Here is a 10870-nt window from a genome sequence, read left to right as displayed (position 1 = left end):
GGATAAGGTGAGTGGGGGTGGGCTGACTGGTTGGGCCTTTGCCCAGTTGGGCTGGTGGCCTGCTGGGCCGGAGCCCAGTGATGGGGGGTTTGCTTTTCTTTTTATTTTGTTAGTTTTGTTTTCTGTTTTTTTTTATTTTTTTCCCTTTTTCTTTATTTTCCTTTCTGCTTTCTCTTTATTTACCTAACATTTTAGTTTTGTAAAAATACATAGGTTGTACCGAATTTAGTAAACTTAATTAAGTCACATCCCGAACATTTTTGTTTTAATGTTTGAAAACTTTTATTGTTTGACTTAAATTCAAATTTGAATTTGAATTGGTTTTGAACTAACGCGAGATTAACAACAGTAGCTATGGTGACGCGTCAACATTAACGTGGGATTACTGTAGCCTAATTATCTGGGCGTCACATTTTTATATATTAATCATGCTCCTTTGTCTTATGTAGGTATCTCAGCAAACGAGGGGAGGTGATTGAGAGATTCATGGAAGTTGAGCATGTTCCTGACGCCAAAGCAACTTCACTAAAGATAGCTTTGGATGGTATGTTTGCTACTCTTGGCTTGTCTATGTCTAATTTGAGAGGGCAGGGTTATGATGGGGCTTCAAACATGAGAGGGGAATTCCGTGGATTGCAAAGATTGATCTTGGAGGAAAATCCTTATGCTCACTATATACATTGTTTTGCCCATCGGTTACAATTAGTGGTTGTTGCTGTTGACAAGTGTTGTTCATCGGTAAGGTTTTTTTTTTGAATACACAAGCATGGTTGTTAACATTGTTAATGCTTCTTGTAAAAGACATGATCAGTTAGCCCAAGAGCAACATGATGAAATAGTGCAACAAATAGAGGCTGGGGAACTTCTTGAGGGAAGAGGGAAAAACCAATTAACCAACCTTGCTAGACCTGGTGATACACAGTGGGGGTCACATCATAAAACCTTGTGACGTCTTGTTGAGATGTACAAATCTGTTCTGAAGGTATCAAAAAATTTACACAATGATGTAGATAATATTGCCCAAAGAACCACAACTGGGTTGATAAAGCACATGGAGTCCTTTGAATTTGTTCTCATATTGCATCTTATGATTAGATTATTGGGAAAGACTAACAATCTGTCACAATGCTTGCAATTGAAAAATCAGCATATTGTACGTGTTGTGGGATAGATTAAAACCATGTTGGAGGATATTCAAGAGATACAGTAGAGTGGATGGGATGAGCTCTTTAAAGAGGTAACCGACTTTTGTATCAAATACAACATTGTAGTGCCAAATATGGAAAATACACAAGAACTGCTAGTGGGCGTTCAAGGACTTGGGGTGGGCAATTGGTAACTTACAACCACCATTTAAAAAAATGAAATATTCAATGTACTTATTGTGGAGTTAAACAACCGCTTTGCTGAAAGGTCTACTCAATTGTTGAGATGCATTGCTTGTCTTGATCCCAAGAATTCATTTGCCAATTATAATGAAGACAAGCTAGTAGATCTTGCTAATATGTATGTTGCTGACTTCTCTACATATGAAGTTGCTTTTGTCCTTAGAAACCAATTAGACTCATTCGTTCGGGAAGCAAGAACAAATCCATATTTGATGAATTTCAATGACCTTGGACATCTTGCCATGAATATGGTTATAGCTGATATGCACACAACTTTTCCCTTGGTTTACCATCTTGTTGAGTTAGCATTGATTTTACCTTTTGCAACCGCAAACAGTGGAAAGGGAATTCTCAGCAATGACTATTATCAAGACTGGATTGAGGAACAAAACGGGTGATGATTGGATGAATCATAGAAAGGTATGTTACATTGAGCAAGATGTATTTGTTAGTATCGAAGAATCAAAGATTATCGAGCGATTTCAAGGTTATCGCACACACAAAGGCATTTTGCCTCGTCCTAGACGTAAGTTTTCAGATTTTTCATCTGTTATCAACTAGTTTTACATGCTATATTATGCACTGATTTGCATTTCAAAATTTATCATTGAAGGTTTAGCTTCTCCTGCTATGGAAGATGTAGTCATGGGAGGCTCAAATCAACCAATCCTTTGATTTGGTATCAATCTCTTGTATCATCTATATATGCTACATATTGTCTTTTGATTTGCCTTGCTTTATTAGTTGACCCAACATGGAACAAATGTTGTCATTGAATATCGTCTTTGGTTTCTTGTTAGTTATGTAACATAGATTGACTTTTGTATGCCTTGAAACGACAGTTTTTTGTGGGTAGTTTTTAGCCCTTAGTTTCTCGCCTGGGACGTCAGGCAATACTGGCTCCGCCACTGCGTGTGGGTTTGGCCAGGGCGCTGCAATTTGTATTAGAGCCAACCGTTGTGGTTAGATGGGCATGTATGTCAGTGATGCATGCATGGGGCACATGTGCATGTTGGTACTGCGGGGGTGTTGGGAAACGTAGTAGAAAGCAAAATAAAAAAATCGCCCTACGATCATCCAAGAACAATATGAAGATGCATTAATGGTTTGGATTCGATCGTTACTGACTTTGAGTTTGAGCGAAAGAATACAAATCGGTGTAAATCATACTTGGAATCCCTCGAACCGTAGATGAACGATCCCGTGAACTATCCACGAGAAGTCTCTCGTACGGAAGACCGAAAGCACGGTCTATCTACGAGTTGTAAGCGTACGGTCTTCACGATCCGGAAGTACTTCGCTGTCCAGAGCTTAATCGTCGCGGAGAATTAGAAGGAGGAGATTAGAACCACACCTACTTCTAGATATGAGGATTAGAGAATCTAGGTCAAGCTCTAATTGATCTACTAGGACCAACTAGAATTAGAACTAGAGGACTAGAGGAGACTCAGAAACTTGTATAGAGAAAAGGTGCAAAAGCCTCTAGTATATCATACAATTTTGCGTGCTGTTATGAATATATGGAAAATGGTCCTACGTATATTGTATATCATATATATAATATATAGTATACGTAGATATCTGGATTTTTTCAATATACTATAAGTTTTTCAATATATGTATATACATATTGCATATTATATGTAGAAATACACAAGTATATTGTATATTAGATAATTATATAATATATAATTATCTAATATACAATATATTATATAATTATAGTCACATAATGTATAGAATTTTCCAATATAATGCACACACACTGTATATGGCCCCAAGAATACCTAAGATCTGAAAAATATAAAAGAAATCCAAAAACGACATGTACAAAAAAAACGGAACAACTAAAAAGGCTAGGGCATGTTACGGAAATTCGTTGGTGCTCCTGTACGTGAAAAAAATATTTCAAAACGTGAAAAATTTTAAACAAAAATTTGACGCATATATCTCGACATTATATGTGTGCATGTCAAGTTTCGGAGAAAACCGACATTTTTTGTAGCTTGTGTAAAAAAGACAAAATGATGTCTTGTGAAAATCAGTTTTTAACACCGGATTTTGTCTTTTTCACACGTGACACATAAGTAGTCGGTTTTTCGCGAAACGACTTTGTAGTATGTACAATATCAAGATGTATGCGCCAAGTTTTTGTTTGGAATTTTTTGACATTTCAAAATATGTTTAAAACACACTTTAAAACCAGGAGCGCGCGCTCCCATGTGCCAAAACGCCACTAATAGATGCGTGATTAAGTAAAATGGAAGGGTCTTTTCGCAAAAGAACATGACACGTCAGCACCTGACAGGCGGTCCCCAACGGTCAGATACACCGTTAATACATGTTATACGTGTTTTAGACTATTTTGTAACAAACTGCCCCAAACATGGTACTGACTTGTAAAATATACAAAAGTGGTACCAATCCACACGCACTGCCCCAATTGTGATACCTCTGTGCAATTAACTCATATCCTCACATTTTGTGGGTGCCTGCCAAGAGCAAAACGCTCAACCCTGCTTTACTCTCGGGATACGAACGTCCCATTCCTGAATACTCATATGATGATTCTCTGGACAATTATAAGTTGTTCAAGAACCAACGTGGTGAGGCTGTTGCTCGCTATGTTGGACCAAATAGCAGGAATGGTCCCCCAAAGAAAACCATCTGGGTACCTAAGAAAACTATCGAGGCACTACCTGTTACTGTGTTACTGACCATGCAGGCTGAAAATGCTCGATACAAACTCCAGAAGGCTCGATAGAATGAATATATGAATACCTCCTCAAACCACTATGCTCATCTGTCTGGGAAGAATTTCAATGCATATTCCTTTAACTATGCTCGCACTTCTTCGAGAAACAATTCTCATGGTTATCGAAAGAAATCATATCCTCCTCGCTCATTTGTTTCGAAGCCACCGACAAAGATGTGGGTGGTTAAAAAAGTCTGATTCTCCTACATGACTATGTTTCCGGGTAGTTCTTATTTTTAACGAAAGAGTGATTTTGAGTTGATTCTTTTTGCAGAAGTTTAATATACAATTTTCTCACGTGGTCCTAATTATTTCATAATTTTTTGAGTAGCAGAAGTATGGTTTGAGTACAGATTACTACAGACTGTTCTGCTTTTGACAGATTCTGTTTTCAATGCATAGTTTGCTTGTTTTCTAGTTTCTATGGCTTATATTGCTCAATATAAATTGTGGAAATGATATGCTACAATAGGAATTGTGTGAGAACAATTATGAATCTTGTATTTGACAGTACAAAAAGTGAAATGGTTTGCTCTTTATCATACTAACCTGTCTCACAAAATTCCGTGAAGTTTTGTGTGATTGAAGTTTTCAAGTTTAGGGTGAGATGTCGATATGAGGAGAATAAGGAGTGACAAGACTCTAATATTGGGGATTCCCAAGGCACCCCAAGGTAATATTCAAGCAACCAAGCTTGGGGATGCCCCGGAAGGCATCCCCTCTTTCGTCTCCAACATTATCGGTAACCTCACTTGGAGCTATGTTTTCATTCGTCACATGATATATGTTTTGCTTGGAGCGTCAATTTATTTAGTTAGGATTTTCTTGCTGTTATTTATAATAATGTTTTGCATATTTTATTTCAATAAAAGTGGCAATGATAGCCTTTACTTTGCTTATTTTGCAAGTCTACATGTTGCTGTTTGGAAACAGAAAGTTTATTGATGTTTCAAAAATTCCCTAGAAAAGTCAGAACGTGATAAAATGTTGAAACTTTTTGGAAAATAATCTCTGATAAATTTTCTAAAGTTTGGTAACTTTTTTATGATTTTATGGAGTTAGGGAAGTATGATGAATATTGCATTCTTTACAGACTGTACTGGTTTGGCAGATTGCTGTTATGGTTGCATTGTTTGCATATGTTTGCTTGTTTAATGATTCTATTTGCGGATAGGAGTATTAAATATGCAGAGGCATTTAGTATGCAATGTTAAATAATAATTTTAGTGATTTGCTACAGTAGAGAATGATAATTTTTTGCATTGGTTTATACTAACTTATCTCACGAGTTCTTGTTGAGTTTTGTGTGGATAAAGTTTTTAAGATTTAGGGAAACCGTGATATAAAAGGAATTAAGGAGACACAAAACCTCAAGATTGAGGATGCCCAAGGCATCCCAAGATAATATTGCAAAAAGTCTCAAGCATCTAAGCTTGGGGGTGCCCCGGTAGGCATCCCACCTTTCTTCATCAATAATTATCCATTAGTATCGGTTAATCCTAAGTTTTTGCTTCTTCACATGAGTTGTGCTATCCTTGGAATGTAATTTTATTTTGTTTTGCTTGCTGTTTTAATAAAGTACTTAGATCTTAAAGTTTTTAAATAAAATAGAGTCCTCAAATAGTTGCCAGTGAGGATAGGTAAGCGACACGCACATCCCGTCAACGAAGCTCTTTTCTACGGAATTGCTCTAGTGCTTCACTTATATCTTTTTGAGCACGGTGTGCTTTAGTATTTTTGAAGAAATTATCTCTTGCTTCACTTAATTTAATTTGACAGAAAGAAATATTATGCTCATGATCTTCCCTTATATCTTTTTGGACTAGCTTGTCATTTACTCTTGTGCTTCACTTATATCCTATGAGTAAATTGTTGAATAAATTGAAAATCATAAAGTTGAAATTATATCATACCTAGTGGTAGCTTCACATTGGGTTTAGAAACTGAAATATTTTGAGGCTTGACAATCACAATATTGGTCATACAAGCAATTCACGAATGATTAGTAGAAGGAAGAGAACTTTCACATGCAAATACACTATCTTGGAAATCTTTTGTGATTGTGAGCCCCCATCACAATATTATATGGCAAAAATTTTGACGTTGGACAAGGAAGACAACGTAATGATTTATCTTTGTTCATATTCACATAGAAGTTATATTGTAATAGATCCTTCAACATGTGGTGCTTGCAGCCCATCTTTGCTAGCCAAAAATTCCGCACCAAGTAGAGATACTACTTGTGGATCCAAAAACCCTTAAACCCAAATCTTATTTTCAAGAGTCCACCATACCTACATAGGGATTGAATAAGATCCTTCAAGTAAGCTGTCATCGGTGTAATAAGGCAATAAAAATGGCTTCTAAGAGTGTTAGATCATTTAGCGTAAGAGCAAATTTAGCGTTGTACGAACTTGTGATGGCAAAGAATAAAGTGACAGACTGCACAATAAAGTTTGCTATCATAAGGGGCAATATAACATGGCGTTCTTTTGCACTAAGGGGTTGAGCATACAAACAAATAAGCGCATGTCAACTTCTTCTTCCCTCTGCGAAGGGCCTAATTTTACTTTTATGTATTTACTTTTATGCAAGAGTCAAAGTTTTTCTCTCTATTTCTTTTTATTTTTCTCTTTTGGCAAGCATCATGTGGTGAGGAAAGATCTAGGCACATATATCTAGTTGGATATGGGTAGCATGAGTTATTATTGTTGACATCACCCTTGAGGTGAATACATTGGGAGGCAAAACAATAAGCCCCTATCTTTTATGTGTCCGGTTGAAACGTTTTGCTCATGTGTATGCGGTGAGTGTTAGGAATCATATAAGACTATATGATGGTTGAGTATGTGGAGCTCTTACTTAAACTCCGTTGAATAAGTTGAATTGAAATTGCTTGGTGACTAAGAACATAGGTTGTTGAGTTTCAAGAGAGTTCATTGTTTGAACCTTAACATGTGAATTGGTTGCTACTTTAACATGAGAAGTTTTATAAGAAAGAATTGTTGTTATGATGCTAGGAAAAGTGATTAAATTGTCATTGATCAAACTTATGCACTTTGCTAGCATTCACACTTCATAAATTATTTCTTTTATCATTTATCTACTCGAGGACGAGTAGGAATTAAGCTTGGGGATGCTGATATGTCTCCAACGTATCTATAATTTATGAAGTATTCATGCTGTTATTTTATCATTCTTGGATATTTTACAATCATTTTATAGCATCTTTATATCATTTTTTGGGACTAACCTACTGACCCAGTGCCCTGTGCCAGTTGCTGTTTTTTTGCTTGTTTTTTACACCGCAGGAAATCAATATCAAATGGAGTCCAAACACCGCAAAACGTTTTGGAGATTTTTTATGGACCAGAACAACCAGGATGGGCCAGAGAAGCACCTGGGGGTGCCCCGAGGGGGGCACAACCCACCAGGGCGCGCCTGGGGGCCCAGGCGCGCCCAGGTGGGTTGTGCCCACCTCGGTGGCCTCTCGCACCCCCTCTTTACCCTATAAATTCCCAAAAATTCCAAAAACCCTCGGGATTACCCTAGATCAGAAGTTCCGCCGCTGCAAGGCTCTGTAGCCACGAGAAACCAATCTAGACCCTTTCCGGCACCCTGCCGGAGGGGGAGATCATCACCGGTGGGCATCTTCATCATCCCGGCGGCCACCACGATGAGGAGGGAGTAGTCCATCCTCGGGGCTGAGGGTTTGTACCAGTATATGTGTTTAAATATCTCTCTCTCTCTCTCTCGTTTTCTTGAGATGTCACGATCTTGATGTATCGCGAGCTTTGTTAATATAGTCGGATCATATGGTGTTTCCCCCTCTCTATCTTGTTGTGATGAATTGAGTTTTTCCCTTTGAGATTTCCTTGTTATCGGATTGAATACTTTTATGGATTTGAGAACACTTGATATATGTCTTGCAATTGAATACTCATGGTGACAATGTGGTATCGTATTGATTCACTTGATATATGTTTTGGCACTCAACTCGCGGATTCCCTAGGTGACATTGGGGTAATTTATGCATAGGGGTTGATGTACGTTCTTGTCTTTGTTTCTCCGGTAGAAATCTTAGCGCATTCTTTGAAGTTCTTTGTGTTGGATTGAGTGTTATGAATATGAATTTGCTTTGGTGTTATTTTAGTACGAACTCTAGGATAGATCGAACAGAAAGAATAGCTTTGTGTTATTTTAGTACGAACTCTTGAATAGATCGAACGGAAAGAATAGCTTTGAGGTGGTTTCGTACCCTACAAACAATTTATTCTGATGTTCTCCGCTAGATAGGAACTTTGGAGTGATTCTTCATCATACTTTGAGGGATGGTTATATGATCCAATTATATTAGCACTGTTGAGAGGTTGCACTAGCGAAAGTATGGACCCTAGGCCTTGTTTTCAATCATTGCAATACCATTTTTGTGCCCGTTTACTATTTGCTACCTTGCTGTTTTTATTTATTCAGATTATAAAAATATATTTCTACCATCAATATTACACTTTTATCACCATCACTTCGTTGAACTAGTGCACCTATACAATTTGCCATTGTATTGGGTGTGTTGGGGACACAAGAGATTTCTTGTATTTGGTTGCAGGGTTTTTCGAGAGACACCATCTTCATCCTACACCTCCCACGGATTGATAAACCTTAGGTCATCCACTTGAGGGAAAATTGCTACTGTCCTACAAAACTCTGCGCTGGAGGCCCAACATGAGTCTACATGAATAAAGTTGCGTAGTAGACATCAGTTGCTACAGGTTGAATGCGACGATCTAAGCTTGTCTTTGGCTTGTGAGCTCTGCCCTTAGCCTTCTGACGCTTCTCTTCTCTTTCTGTTCGACGAGCAAGATTTGCTTGACGTTTTAGCTCATCATTTCTTTGATCACAAAGCTGAGAAACATCCATCGTCAGCTTAGAGGTCCACTCGATCTTGTTATTCCTCATAACTGTGAGGGCCTTGGTATTCTCGAGAATCCCCTTGTTGACGTCTTTTCTTTCAGGCTCAGTTTTGGCATCCCTCCTCATTTGCTCGAGGAGTTTCTTGTCCTCGACAGCCTGGTTTAATTCGTTGGTGATTTCTATCAGCTCAGAGAAGTGCTTCGCTACCATCTTGGTGACATCTTCAGGCAGACCCAAACTGCTCAGCTCAGCTTGCATCATAGGAAGCTCCTTTAATGATATCAAAGATGAGATCAAAATCATACTCCAATTCCTCTGTGGAAGCAAGAACAATTGTATTGGCCTTCTTGGAAGCAGCATCAGCTTTTTCATCGGGTAGCAACTTCCTCGTCGCTGCTGGGGCAGTTGAACTCGAAGGTTTATCTGATGGCACAGGAGCAAGCCTCAGTGAAGATCTCAACGGAGGTGAGACTTTTGCTGGTGAGGGTGTTTGGTACGGCTTGTCAAGCAAAGCTCTTTGGTCATACATGGGAATTTCTTTGCCAGCATTATCATCATAAGAATCATCAGACGAGGAAGATGTTGCCTTCCTTGACTTTCTGGCAACTAACTTCTTCTTCGAAGCTTGAGGAGAAACATACTTCCTCTTCTTATTTTCTTTTCGGGCAGACACCCTTTCCTTCTTCTCTTGCACGTCTTTGTTCCAGCTGATTCTTCTTTGCAACTCTGGCCTCACGCTTGGCTTTGGCATTTCCCTCTTTGCAACCTCCTCGGGAAATGAGCAATCATCTTCAAAGAATCAGCATGAGCATTGGGAGGAGGAGCTGGCCTTACTTTTTGATCGTCCTGACCTAGGCAGCCTTCTACAATGCAGTCATTCCAGGGAGGAGTGAATGCAAATAGAATTTGATATTTCCTTCGGACGTTCTCATAGTTGAACCACTTCTTCGCCCAATGAGAGCGAATCTTCTGTAGCCTGTTGTTTCTTTCTTGGGCAGTTTCTACTCCAGGTGGAGTTCTGTACGTTTCAGGGTCAGACATCTCTGCCGCGGTGTTCCTCTCTCTACCGTGACCTCCCTTCTTGGGATTTCCATCAGAAAATAGAGTCTTGGAACCAGTGACTTGCTCATCCTCTGGCTGACTGTGTGCAGGAGGGAATATCATCTTCTTCTTCAGCTAATTCTGACTCAGATTTCTTCTTCGACACTTTCGGTGGCATAGTAGCTTTTCTTTCAGCCACAAGCGGCTGCTGTGAAATTTCTTCTTCGGACCCAGAATGCTCTTCCGAACTTTTTGCCATGACCACTCCTGAGAGAAAAACAACAATTGAAGAAAAACAAGAAAAGGACACAAACATGCACAAAAGCATTTTGACTCAAAACATATAAATTTTCGGAAATAGCAAAGGAATACATGATATGCATATTCGAAAGATATCATCGACAAAATTGCATAGCACCAAAGGCAGATAAGTATCTCATCTAATATTTTGGCATAAAACACATGAACCCGAGATCCAAACTGACTGGTACAAGGAGCAACTACAAACCATACAAGTCACCACTTGGTGAAGCCTAAAGATCTACCGCATGAAATAAAGCAAGATAAATTGCGTCGGGACGAACTAGCCTAGAACAGAAGAGGGATAGGGCTAGTTCCAGATCTTTACGCCCTAACTTGGCAATATAGATCAACTACGGTAGCACGAGAGAGAAGTAATACCGCACTGGCGTGACCAGCGGTGATGGGGCTTCGTCGGAGCTGCACGGTAAGTCTCGTCGTCGACACTGCTTTGAGCACGGGCTCGGACGGAGAG

The sequence above is a fragment of the Triticum aestivum genome, chromosome 7D (genome assembly GCF_018294505.1).
Source record: "Triticum aestivum cultivar Chinese Spring chromosome 7D, IWGSC CS RefSeq v2.1, whole genome shotgun sequence".
NCBI lineage: Eukaryota > Viridiplantae > Streptophyta > Magnoliopsida > Poales > Poaceae > Triticum > Triticum aestivum.
The sequence above is the reverse complement of the archived record's forward strand: the minus strand, read 5'-3'. Positions refer to the sequence as shown.